This window comes from Mastomys coucha, chromosome X (assembly GCF_008632895.1).
Source record: "Mastomys coucha isolate ucsf_1 chromosome X, UCSF_Mcou_1, whole genome shotgun sequence".
NCBI lineage: Eukaryota > Metazoa > Chordata > Mammalia > Rodentia > Muridae > Mastomys > Mastomys coucha.
In genome coordinates this window covers 76,293,665-76,307,811 of record NC_045030.1, presented here as the reverse complement: position 1 = coordinate 76,307,811, position 14,147 = coordinate 76,293,665, and the positions used below count along the sequence as shown (strand labels likewise).

Here is a 14,147-nt window from a genome sequence, read left to right as displayed (position 1 = left end):
AAAAAAAAAAAAAAAACTCAAGTTAAACTCCAAAACAAACAAACAAACAAACAAAAAACCCAAATAACCTAATTTATAAATGGAGTACAGAGCTAAATAGAGAATTCTCAACTGAGGAATCTTGAATGGACAAGAAGCCCTTAAAGAAACGTTCAACATCCTTTGTCATCAAGGAAATGCAAATCAACACAACCCTGATATTCCACCTTCTACCAATCAGAATGGCTAACATCAAAAACTCAAGTGACAAGCTCATGCTGGCGAGGATGTAGAGAAAGAGGAGCACTCCTCCATTGCTGGTGGGATTGCAAACTGGTAGAACCACTCTGGAAATCAATCTGGCAGATGCTCAGAAAATTGTAAGTAGTTCTACCTGAAGGCTCAGCTATACCAGTCCTGGACATATACCCAAAAGATGCTCCATCATCCCACAAAGACACAAAGAATGGATACCAAAAAATGTGGTTCATTCACACAATGGAATACTATTCAACTATTAAGAGCAAGGACATCTGAGTTTTGTAGGTAAATGGATGGAACTAGAAAATATTATCCTGAGTGAGATAACTCAGATCCTAAAGGATATGCATGGTATGTACTCACTAATATGTGTATATTAGCCAAAAAGTCAGAATACCCATGATACAACTAACAGCTCCCTTTTTTTTTGTTTTAATGACAATTGATTTATTGATGAGTTGAGGAATACAATTTTAATGAGACACAACTGTGTCACATTTAAGGCACAACTGTGGATAAAAACAATTTGGTATACAGCCAGGGGGCATAATCTTAGAAACTTTAAATATTTAAATCAAGAAACTTCTGAAGTACTTCTCAAACAAATCAGTATCAGACAATTATTCCCTTTATACAATTCTTATATTATATCATTTGATCACAATGTCTGACAATTATTTCATAAAGAATTCCCAAGCTCATGTAGACCCCAGCCATATATTCTACCCACTCCCCTGCTCCTCACGTCTTTGCAGTGTTTTTTTTGTTTTTGGTTTTTGTTTGTTTGCTTGCTTTTGTTTGGGTTAATAGCAATTTCTTTCCTAAAGAATTGTTTACACATCTTGGTTAGCCTTCCAAAGCAACGAAGCAAGCAAGCAAGGAAGCAACATCAGAGAAAGCCAGCCAAGTACAGATTCACAGGGACACAGGACAGAAGCAGCCTGATTAGGTGAAGTCTAAATCAAGCTGACATTGGCAGAGAAGTTGAGCTGGGTCACTCAAAGGCCTCTAATGTCACCTCAGTTGGTGCCACCAGTCCCAGACCCCATGATTCTAAGGGATCTGTGTACTATACACAAGGAACTAGGAAGGTCATGTCATTAGGAAGCTCATGAGACAATGCATTCAATGCCTGGTCCAGGATTATGAACTGACTACACATCTTCCAGCATTAAACTTTGCCAAGTATAAAATTCATTCATTTAAGACACTGAGAACAATCTAATACTTTAGGACTGAGATAAGTCAGTCACTTCTGTAACACTAGTCTTTCTGTTTGGAAATGTGAAGAATCTTCCAGTGTACAGAACACTGAGGCATAACCTATGCTGTAGAGCAAAAGTGGGCCGCTCTCCAGGGTGCCTAGCCTTGTTCAGAAAACTACAAGTAGGCCCTCACCATATTGTCAAAACAGCCACTTGGGTGGTGACAATGTCCCAAAGAGAAGCAAACTGGCAGGCATTAGACTATTTTCTGGATGTTAACACAGTACCCAGAAAAACCACATAAATATGTTTCAAAATAAAAAGCCAGAGGTAGAGAGACATGGGAAGCTACCTAGGGGACATGGATCTACAAGCCTCACCATGACCACCTTTTTAAGAACATGTGTGCTCATAGCCTTGTGACAACAGAGCAATACAGGGGACCAAGGGAGTCACATGCTTCCAAGAGCAGTACAGGTTCCTGAAAAGCTCCTGGATAGGTAATGTCCCAGAGACACATCAGAAGGTAGGTAAGTGGCCAACTTTCAGGCCAAGAATTTAGAGAAATAATGATGACATCTGCTCCAGTGTCGACCATTCCTTCAATCTAAATATTGTTTACTAGTATTCTTGGCTTGGGCCTTTGATCCTCTATAGAAGTTTGCCAACATATTCAGTTTTGGCCCCCTTTTAGATTTTTTGAATTTTCTATAGAATTTTCCTCAGCCTTGTTTTCTGGTCTCACAACATCTGTTTTTAGAACAGTGATGTTTAATTGTCCTGAGGAAGAGAACTCTCCCTATCTGGCATTGGTGCCTGCAAGAGCCCTGCCCCCAAGAGTTTTTTTGGTGAAATGTTCCCCGTTTGTCTATTGTTCTACTTTCCCTAGCCAAATGTAGGCCTTTGTCACTTCTTTTACATATTCCAGAAGGCATAGGCCCCTTTTTGGGATTAATTTGGTTTTCCCTGCAGTTTATTCTGAGATGACTCTGCTCACCACAATTAAAACATTTGAAGTTTTGGGTCATCTCTAGGTCTCTAGTGGCAGCTATTAAGGTCATATCAGGTGAACAAGGTCTAACTTCAGCTGTATATCTAATCCACTCTTCTACTGATGCTGACCTTGCCCTCAGTGGTCTACTTCCTTGCATTCAGAATTTGAATTTTCAAAGGCTAGAGACTCAAATGTTGCCTTTCTTGCTGCTGAATCTGATACATTCCTTTCCACAGCTGAAGTCAACCTTTGCAAAAAAGTCAAGGAGGGTTTCCTTTGGACCTTGCATGACTTGAGGAAATGGTTCATGTCTTTTCCCTGATTCTGCAGCTTTGTCCCCCGCATTTAAGGCTGCCAATCGACACAATGCCAGAGTTTTTTCATCATATACAGCCTGTGTATACAATCCACTCTACCTCAGCAAAGTGACCCTCACCAAGTAACTAATCTATGGAAATCTCTCTACACCTGGTTCTATTTTGTCATGTTATTTCCTTTGCCTCTTTCTCTCCACTATGAGACCATTATAAATGTGACGTGGGTTCTAGTATTGCTTTTGACATATCCTTCTAGTCTTGGGGGGCTATTCTATTTTTAACAGCCCAAGAAATCAGGGTTTGTTTTACAAATTGCAAATGCATTCCAAAATTAGTGACACTTTCCTTAAATTTTCTCAGTTTTAACACATCCACGTGTTAACCATTTGAATTCCTGATAACCCTGTAGATGATCATCTTCTGGAGGACCTTGTTGTATATTAATCAGATAAACTAAAGTTTGTTTTCTAATAACCTTTGGTTGGCTTTCTCTAATTTTATCTTCCATCTCTACCTGAGTATTTTTCTTAATTGAAATTTTAAATTCCTCCCTTAAAGTCTGTGCCCATGCTTCATATCTCTCCTTTCGTCTCTCTTCCTGTTCCTTGAGTTCCTGTATTCTCTGCTCAAGGTTCTGCTTCCACATTTTAATTTTTTCTTTATATTTCAATTCTGATATTCTACTATCAATTTTATTTTGACTGATTAATTTTAAAAGATTATTCTCCATGTCCTGCTTCCAATCCTCATTATTTTCTCTCTGCTGCTCAGTCTGATCTGTGAGCTACTATATCCTTTGTTCTAGCATCTTTTTCAGCTCCTGTATCCCACCTTCATTTTCATCTTCTTCTTTTTCTATAGTTTCTTTATTTACATTTCAAATGATATCTCCTTTCCCGATTTCCCCTCTGGAAAAAAAAAAACTGTTCCCTCCCCTCTCCCCCTGCTCACCAACCCACCCTCTCCCTCTCCTGCTTCCTGGCCCTGGCCTTTCCCTACACTGGGTCATAGAACCTTCACAGGAACAAGGGCCTCTCCTCCCATTGATGACCGACTAGGCCATCCTCTGCCACATATGCAGCTGGAGCCACGGGTCCCACCATGTGTACTCTTTTGCTAGTGGTTTAGTCCCTGGGAGCTCTGAGGGTACTAGTTAGTTCATATTGTTGTTCCTCCTAAGGGGCTGCAAACCCCTTCAGCTCCTTGGGTCCTTTCTCTAGCTCCTTCATTGGGGACCCTGTACTCAGTCCAATGGATGGTTGTGAGCTTCTACTTCTGTAATAGTCAAGTACTATCAGATCAGAGCCTCTCAGGAGACAGCTATATCAGGCTCCTGTCAGCCAGCACTTGCTGTCATCCACAATAGTGTCTGGGTTTGCTGACTGAATATGGGAAGGATTCCCAGGTGGAGCAGTCTCTGGATTGTCCTTCCTTCAGTCTCTGCTCCATAGTTTGTCTCTGCAACTCCTTCCATGGGTATTTTGTTCCCCCTTCTAAGAAGGAACGAAGTATTCACACTTTGGTCTTCCTTCTTCTTGAGTTTCTTGTGGTTTGTGGATTGTATCTTTGGTATTCTGAGCTTCAGTGAGTGCAATACTATGTGAGTTCTTTTGTGATATGGTTACTTCACTTCAGTTTCTTTTTGGAGGCACTCAGAGCTATGAGTTTTCCTCTTAGGACTGCTTTCATTGTGTCCCATAAGATTGGATATGTTGTGCCTTCATTTTCATTAAACTCTAAAAAGTCTTTAATTTCTTTCTTTATTTCATCCTCGACCAAGTTATCATTGTGTAGAGTGTTGTTAAGCTTCCACATTTATGTGGCCTTTCTATTGTTTATGTTGTTATTGAGGAGGAGCTGTAGTCTGTGGTGATCTAATAGGATGCAAGGAATTATTTCAATCTTCTTGTATCTGTTGAGGCCTGATTTGTGACCAATTATATGGTCAATTTTGGAGAAGGTACCATGAGGTGCTGAGAAGAAGGTATATCCTTTTGTTCCAGGATAAAATGTTCTATAGATATCTGTTAAATCCATTTGTTTCATAACCTCTGTTAGATTCACTGTGTCTCTGTTTAGTTTCTGTTTCCATGATCTGTCCATTGATGAGTGTGGGGTGTTGAAGACTCCCACTATTATTGAGTGTGGTGCAATGTGTGCTTTGAGCTTTTTAGTAAAGTTTCTTTTATGAATGTAGATGCCCTTGCATTTGGAGCATAGAGGTTCAGAATTAATGGTTCATCTTGGTAGATCTTACATTTGATGAGTATGAAGTGTCCCTCCTTATCTTTTTTTATCACTTAAGGGTGAAAATCGATTTTATTTGAAATTAGAATGGCTACTCCAGCTTGTTTCTTGGGACCATTTGCTTGGAAAATTGTTTTCCAGCCTTTTATTCTGAGGTAGTGTCTGTCTTTGTCGCTGAGATGGGTTTCCTGTATGCAACAAAATGTTGGGTCCTGTTTACCTATCCAGTCTGATAGTCTATGCCTTTTCACCGGGGAATTGAGTCCACTGATTTTAATAGATATTAAGGGATAGGAATTATTGCTTCCTGTTATTTTTGTTGTTAGAGTTGGAATTCTGTTCATGTGGCTATTTTCTTTTAGTTTTGTTGGAAGATTACTTTCTTGCTTTTTCTAGGATGTAGTTTCCCTCCTTGTGTTGGAGTTTTCCATTTATTATCCTTTGTAGGGCTGGATTTGTGGAAAGATATTGTGTAAATTTGGTTATGTCATACCATACCAATACCTTGGTTTCTCCATCTATGGTATTTGAGAGTTTTTCTGGGTATAGTAGCTTAGGCTAGCATTTGTGTTCTCTTAGGGTCTGCATGACATCAGGCCAGGATCTTCTAGCTTTCATAGTCTCTGGCGAGAAGTCTGGTGCAATTCTGATAGGCCTGCCTTTCTATGTTACTTGACCTTTTTCCCTCACTGCTTTTAGTATTCTTTCTTTGTTTAGTGCATTTTGGTGTTTTGATTATTATATGACAGGAGGAATTTCTTTTCTGGTCCAGTCTATTTGGAGTTCTGTAGGATTCTTGTATATTCATGGGCATCTCTTTCTTTAGGTTTGGGAAGTTTTCCTCTATAATTTTGTTGAAGATATTTACTGGCACATTACATTGGGAGTCTTCACTCTCTTCTATACCTATTATCCTTAGGTTTGGTCTTCTCTTGCATCCTGGACTTCCTGGATGTGTTGGGTTAGGAGCTTTTTGCTTTTTGCATTTTCTTTGACTGTTGTGTCAATGTTTTCTATGGTGTCTTCTGCCCCTGAGATTCTCTCTTCTATCTCTTGTATTCTGTTGGTGATGCTTGCATCTATGGCTCCTGATTTCTTTCCTAGGTTTTGTATCTCCAGGGTTGTTTCTCTTTCTGATTTCTTTATTGTTTCTATTTCCATTTTTAGATTCTGGATGTTTTTGTTCATTTCCTTCACCTGTTTGATTGTGTTTTCCTGTAGTTCTTTAAGGGATTTTTGTGTTTCCTCTTGAAGGGCTTCTACCTGTTTACCCGTGTTCTCCTGTATTTCTTTAAGGGAGTTACTTATGTCTTTCTTAAAGTTCTCTATCATCAACATAAGAAGTGATTTTAGATCTGAATCTTGCTTTTCCAGTGTGATTGTATGTCCAGGATTTGCTATGGTGGGAGAATTAGGCTCTGATGATGACAAGTAACCTTGGTTTGTGTTGTTTATTTTCCTTCCCCCACCCTGCCATCCGGTTATCTCTAGTGCTACCTGCCCTTGCTAAATCTGACTGGAGCCTGTCCTTCCTGTCATCTTAGTTGTGTCAGAACTCCTCAGAGTCAAGCTTTCCCTGGGATCCTGTGATGCTGGGATCCTGTGATCCTGGGCTTGTTAGAGCACCTGGGAGTGGAGCTTCCTCTGGGTGTTGTGGGACTGGCTGAGGAGGAGTTTGCACCCAAGGTCTGCTCAGGGTACCTGCCCAGACAGACGGAAGCAACCCGAGAAACTAGGCTGAACGAGCTCCTGCATGCCTGGGTCCCGCAGGTCCCAGCTGCTCCCCATGTTGGGACAGATGTGTTCTCCTCACATCTGATCCTCTGATCCTGGGCCTATCAGAGTGCCTGGAAGTGGAGCCACCTCTGGATGCTGTGGGACTGGCTGCAAAATTTGGGCCCAAGGTCTGCTTAGGGCACTGGCCCAGACAATCTACAAGGAACCAGTGCCACCAGGCTGGAGGAGTTCCTGTGTGCCTGGGTCCCACTGGTCCCAGTTACTCTCAGTGTAGAGACAGATGTTGTATCCTCCTCGTCTCTGATCCTGGGCATGTTAGAGCACCTGGGAGTGGAGGTTCCTCTGGTTGTTGTGGGACTGGCTGTGGAGTTTGTGCCCAAGGTCTGCTCAGGTCACTGGCCCAGACAGACCAGTTTCCTATAATTCTTTAAGGGATTTTTGTGTTTCCTCTTTAAAAGCTTCTCCCTGTTAACCTGTGTTGTCCTGTATTTCTTTAAGGGAGTTATTTATGTCCCTTTTAAAATCCTCTATCAGCATTATGAAATATGATTGTAAATCTGAATCTTGTTTTTCTTGTGTGTTGGGGTATCCAGGACTTGCTGTGGTGGGAGTACTGGGTTCTGATGATGCCAATTATTCTTCGTTTTTATTAGTAAGATTCTCATGTTTGTCTTTTGCCATCTGTTAATCTCTGGTTTTAGATGTTCTTGTTGTCTCTGGCTGGAGGTTGTTCCCCCTGTGGGTCTGTAAGCCTGTGTTAGCACTCCTGGGAGATCAGCTCTCTCCTGGTAAGACCTGTGCACAGAGAGCTATGGATTAGCAGTCCCTCCTGGGTGCAGATGGATGAATGAAGGACCCTGTCCCAGTTGATCTGCAGCTTCTGCTGCCTGTGCCTCCCAGTTGCTTCCGCCTTAGAAAGTCACCGGAGAGAGAAAATCCATTTTCATCTTTCTGTCTCTTATTCTGATCTATAATTTCCTGTGTCTTCAATTCTAGTGTCTCTTCTAGGCCACGTTGCAAAATCTTACATTTCTCTTTCTGTTCATGCTGCTCTATAAATTGCTTTATCTTCTATTCTAGGACCTGCTCCCATAATTTTAGCTTCTCTTTATGCTGTAATTCTGATATTGTAGCATCTACCTCTACTTTATTTTGATTTACTAGCTTTAGTAAATTATCCTCTAGACTTTGCTTCCAAATCTTATCTCTATCTCCTTGCTATTAAGTCTGGTCTTTGGAATTCTGCATACTTTTTTCTAGCATCTCTTCCAGCTCCTGTTTCCTCTTTCTGTTGCTTATCTTGACCTATAAAATTATATATATATATATATATATATATATTATATTGTATGTTATATGTTGTATATTGTATATTATATATTACATATTATATATTATATATTAAGCTATATGTTATTATGTGATATATTACATGTGATGTATTAATTACATATTAATTATATATTACATGTTATATATTGTATATTATAGATATCAATTTTTAATTCTTATTATCTGATCTGTACCTTTGTCTCCCTCTGCTGTTCAATTCAGGACACTGCAATCCTCTCTGATTCTTTTATTTGAAGGGAGGGGCTGACTGTAGAAAAACCCTAGGCTTCCATGCTTCTGAGTTGGCTCTCTTTTGTTTGGGTTGCAGCTGGCAGCACGAGCATGTGTGTGTGTGTGTGTGTGTGTGTGTGTGTGTATGTGTGTGTGTGTGTACTGATCTCAGGCAGCCTGCAGCACAAGCAGTGAGGAGAGTGGGTCTGGATGTCCTGTGTCCTGTGTAGACACAGGGTATACAGGGGAGGGAGCACAAAAAGGCTCCCTTGGGCATAGATGCCCCGAACAGCTCAAGGTGTCTGCCAGAAAACTACCTCCCTCACAGGCAGTTGCGCTCCAGGGTCCCCCATCCCTCCCTAGGAATCCGACACAATGCTGCCCAAGTCCAGCTCCAAGCAGGGGCACTCCCCTGGCTATAGCTGTCTGCCTGGGGCTTGGGGAGGAAGCCTCTCAGCAGTTCTCTGGAGACCCCTCAGACCCAGTCAGCTTTCAATCCACATACTGCTGCAGCCTTAGATCACTGCTGCAGCCATGTATTGAGATGTAGGAGGTGGGGGGAGGGGCAGTGGACCTGTAGATTTTTTCCAATCAGGACGTCTGGCTAAGAAAGAAAACTGCAGCCCCTTAGGACAAACAACAATATGAACTAACTAGTGCAGCCCCTTAGGATGAACAACAATATTTACTAACTAGTACTCTCAAAGCTCCCAGGGACTAAACCACCAACCAAAAAGTACACATGGTGGGATTCATGGCTCCAGCAGCATATGTATAGTAGAGGATGGCCAAGTTGGTCATCAATGGGAGGAGAGGCCCTTGGCCCTGTGAAGGCTCTATGCCCCAGTGTAGGGGAATACCAGGGCCAGGAATCAGGAGAGAGTAGGTTGGTGAGCAGGGGGAGGGCAGAGAAAACAGGGTATTTCTTTTTCTTTCAGAGGGGAAACCTGGAAAGGAGATATCATTTTAAATGTAAATAAAGAAAATATCTAAGAAAAAAAAGAAAGAAAACTACAGGTGCAAATGCTATCAGCCATCTTCCCTGGTCTCTCTCCTTTAAAAAGTGATGATGGAGACTGAAGAGATGTCTTAGCGCTTAAGAGCACCTCCTCCTTTTGCTCAAGATCTGGACTCAGTTCTCAACATCTACATCAAGTGGCTCATGACTTCCTATAACTCCAGTTCCAGGGGATCTGGACTCCATTGGCACAAGCATGCATACATACATATACTCCAGGCTTGTACGTGCAGACGTATGCTTACAGCTAAAATACATAGATACATAAATAAATCTCTTTTTTAAAGTTTTAGCAATGGCTGTTGACAAGTACTAGGCCAGGAAGAGGAGTGAGGAAATAGAGAAATAGGGAGGTTTTTTTGAAAATTAATTATTTTATTCATTTACATTCCAGCCCCCCCCCCCACACACACACACACACAGTTCCTCAACCCATTTCCCCTCCCCCTTGCCTCTGTGAGGGTGCTTTCCCTCTCCTACCCCACAGGTCTCCTCCTTTCCTGGGGCCTCATGTCTCTGGAGAACTAGGCACATCTTCTCCCACTGAGGTTAGACTAGGCAGTCTTCTGCTATATATGCTCCAAGGGTCTCAGACCAGATAGTGTATGCTGCCTGGTTGGTGGCTCAGTCTCTGGGAGCTCCCAGGGGTCCGGGTTAATTGAGACTGCTGGTCTTCTTATGGGTCTCCCTCCCCTTCAGGTTCTCCAATCCTTCCCCTAATTCTTCCACGGGGGTCCCTGACTTTAGTCCAATGGTTGGGTGCAAGTATCTGCTTCTGTCTTGGTCAGCTGTTGGTAGGGCCTCTCAGAGGACAGTCATGCTAGGCTCCTGTCTGTAAATACATCATACCATCAGTAACAGCGTCGGGCCTTGGTGCCTCTCTAACCCCATGAAATGGATCCCAAATTAGGCCAGTCACTGAGCAGCCTTTCCTCCAGTCTCTTCTCCATTTTTGTCCCTGCAGTTCTTTTAGATGTGAAGAATTCTGAGTCAGAAATTTTGACTGTGGTTTGATAACTCTATTCCTCCACTTGGGGCCCTGTCTATCTACTGGAGGTAGACTCTTCAAGTTCCCTCTCACACTGTTGGGAATTTTGGCTAAGGTTACACCCATTGAGTCCTAAGAATCTCTCACGTCCCTGGTTTCTAGAACTTTCTAGAGGGTTCCCCCACACACACACCTCCCATTCCCCAAAACTGCATATTTCCATTCATTCTCCTGGTCCTCTGGGTTTCTCTCCTGTCTGCCCCCACACCTGATCCTGCCTCCCATTTTCTCTTCCCTCTCCCATCTCCCACCCAGGTCCCTCCCTCCCACTGCCTCCCATGATTATTGTTTTCTCTTCTAAGTGGGATCGAAGTATCTACTGTATGGTTTTGGCTTCTTTGTCAAAGATCGAGTGTCCATAAGGATGTGGGTTTATTTCTGGGTCTTTGATTCTGTTCAATTGATAAAAATATCTTGGTGTAACTCTTACCAATCAAGTGAAAGATCTCTATGACAAGAATTTCAAATTGAAAAAGACCTCAGAAGATGGAAAGATTTCCCATGCTCATTAAAATCGTGAAAAATGGTTGTCTTACAAACAGCAATCTACAGATTCAGTGAAATCCCCATCAACATTCCAACACAATTCTTCACAGACATGGAAAGAGCAGTTCACTTCATATGGAAAAACAAAAAACCCAGGATAACCGAAACAATTCTCAACAACAAAAGATTATCTGGGGGAATTGTAACTTTAATTTTTTCAAACCCTATTTTTAACTATGGTTCTTAAATGCTTTAACCTCCTTTGTAGCCAACCACCCACCAGAGGTAGTGGGAAAGAAAGGATACAGGCAAAGTGGACCTGTTTAGAAAGGTTCTTTGGAGCAACTCCTGTCTGTGTAGTCTGGAGATTTGCAGTTCAGTTCACAGGATAGCAGGCAGCGGCAGATCAATCCACTCACAAATACTTCATGGATACACCAGCAGTCCAGTTTGGTAGAGTCAGGATAGCAATCATAAATAGCAAAAATAAATTAGCAAAATAGCATCATAATAGCAAAAATATATTTAAAAAAATATATTTAAAAAAAATAGCATAATAGCAAAAATAAATTACAAAAAGAAAGATGTCTATCTTAAAGGTTACCAAGGAAGAGGTCTTATACTGTGACGAAGCAGGTCTAGTTAATATATGACTTGTGCTATATGATAGAGGTGCGAAAGTGACACACATATGACTTAAGCTATGTGACAGAGGTCACAGTTTCTTGGTTGGAGTAGAGCCTAATGAATATATGACCAATCGGTGTCCAAAGTGAAAAGCAGTAAGTAAAACCACATTAATTCTCAGAAAAAGTGATCATCTACGTAGAAAATCTGACACAATCCATGAAAGAGCTAACAGAACAATAAAGGAAATTTGGCAGCTTGACTGGAAGCAAGATAGAGTAGTAGGAGCTGCCACCATCCTCTAAATTCAGTTTTCTCTACTGCTTTGAAGTGAGTTCAATAATAAGCTTCCAATTTCTTTTTGTTTTCCACAAGTGCTAATTTTTAATCCTTCTCATAAACTCATCTCACAGTTGATGAATGAGGTGATCATTGCCACACAGGAAACACTAACTACAGTACACAGGACATCAGTAAGTCACAGACAACACCCAGAAACAACACAAATGCACATGGGTCCCAGGCAGCCATTACCAAGTCACAGTGGGGCTCCTTTCCAGGCAATTGGCAAGAGATAGGTCAAATATTCTCAACAGAACTTTTATGCCAGGTGGGCAACCAACAGGAAGAGTTGGAATGACTCAGAGACCTGGATAGAAAAGGAGCCGAACAGAACTAGCAGCATGTCCAACCAGAGGAGGGCTTGGTCTAGAGATTGATGTAGTTCCCTTGGGTGGACAAAGACATTAGATATTCTATGGAATTGTTCATCATCTTTTCAATGAGGACTCTCATGGTCTCGTTAATATTTTTGTTCTCCTTGACTGATGTTTCTGTCCAACCCGTAAAACCGTCTCTTTACTGAACCAGTCGATCACTCTTGTTGGCCAAAAGCAGGCAGGGCACTGACTCCCCACTAGGCAGTGTGAGCTTGCTGTCCAGATCCTATTTCCATCTTTGGCTGTTGCTGAAAGTAATGGCATTGGTGATGTCAAACATAATAACACAGGCTGAAGCATCTCGATAAGTAGAGTCGTGTCATAGATGTAAAATCACTCCTGCCCTGCAATATCCCAGAGCTGCAGCCGCACCATCTCTGAGTCAGACCACTGGAGAACCTTCAGAGCAAAATCAATTCCCACAGTGAACTTGTAGTGCTTGCTGAAGCTGTTCTGAGAGTAGCACTGGACGAGAGATGTCTTGCCCACAGCATTGCTACCACCAGCACTTTAAACAGGTGATCTCGGCTGCCCATGGCTAGTGGTGGGGAGAGTTTTTTGTTTGTTTGGTTTTCCAGGAACGCGCTTATTTTAACTTCTTTGGCTCCCGGGTTCTCTTCCCATTGAAGTCAGGCATCCCCACCCTCGGTTGGTTGAAGCTTCTCTTACTGGAAAGCAGAAAAGAAAACTTTTGCACTCGGCCTGAGCGTGCTTCCTCCCAGCGCAGTCGCAGCCTGGGTGGGACGGGTGCAAGCTCGACCCTCCGAGGTTGGCACCTTCTCATCCGACCTCCAAGCAGCTCGTCAGCATTGAGCCGTGGCCAGCACCTTGCTTGGAAAGGTACAGATGACCTAGACCCTTTCTTCGACCCCCACACACAGAATTGGGGGTATGCAGAGTCCTTGTCCGGTCCTTGTCCTGTCACTGGCAGCGCACTTCCCTGCTTCCAAACTCTTATATTCATGTTATTGTGACTGATTTCTTCCATGCAGATTGAAGTTTGTTCCTTAGGTAGAAATGAAACACAGTAGTTAAAATGATGTGCCCAGTATCAAATTCTGGAGGGTGATCCATACTCTAAATAGCAACTAGGTACTATATACATCAACAACCTCAAAACTTAAGTACTTGCTTTTGTGCTCAGACCAAGTTCTGGAGAGTGGTGAAGGATTTCAGTGCCTATCTGCAGGATGCTTCTGATTCAGTTTAGCTTCTGCTTCATGGTACTCAAAATTCCTGTGGGGCTGGAGAGTTAGCTCAGCATTTAAGTGCATTGGCACCTTCCGGTCTGTCTGGGCTGGTGTCCAGAACAGACCTTGGTGCAAGCTCCGCAGCCAGTCCCACAACACCTAGAGGAAGCTCCACTCCCAGGCACTCTGACACACCCAGGATCAGAGGTGAGGAGGAACCAACATCTGTCCTAACACTGGGAGTAACTGCGACTAGCAGGACTAGGCACACAGGAACTCTGCCAGCCCAGTGACTTGGGTTCCTTCTGGTCTGTCTGGGCTGGTGTCCTGAGCAGACCTTGGGCGCAAGCTCCATAGCCAGTCCCCTGACACACAGAGGAAGCCCTACTCCCAGGTGATCTAAGAAGCCCAGGATCACAGGATCACAGAATCACAGGATCACAGAGACTGCTTGACTCTGAGGAGTTCTGACAGAACCAGGATCACAGGAAGGACAGGCCTTAGTCAGATTTACCAAGGGCAGGTAGCACTAGAGATAACCAGATGGCAGGGGGCAAATGTAAGAAAATAAACAACACAAACCAAGGTCACTTGGCATCATCAGAACCCAATTCTCCCACCATAGCAAGTCCTGGACACACCATTACACCGGAAAAGCAAGATTCAGATATAAAATCACTTATCATGTTGATGATACAGGACTTTAGGAAAGACATAAATAGCACCCTCAAAGAAATAAAAGAGAACACAGGTAAA

The 14,147-nt window shown here is 42.5% G+C and overlaps 1 pseudogene; it reads right to left on the bottom strand.

Annotated features, from left to right (window-relative positions):
- Positions 1-12,157: 12,157 nt before the first annotated feature.
- Positions 12,158-12,737, bottom strand: LOC116093224 (annotated as a pseudogene).
- Positions 12,738-14,147: the final 1,410 nt, after the last annotated feature.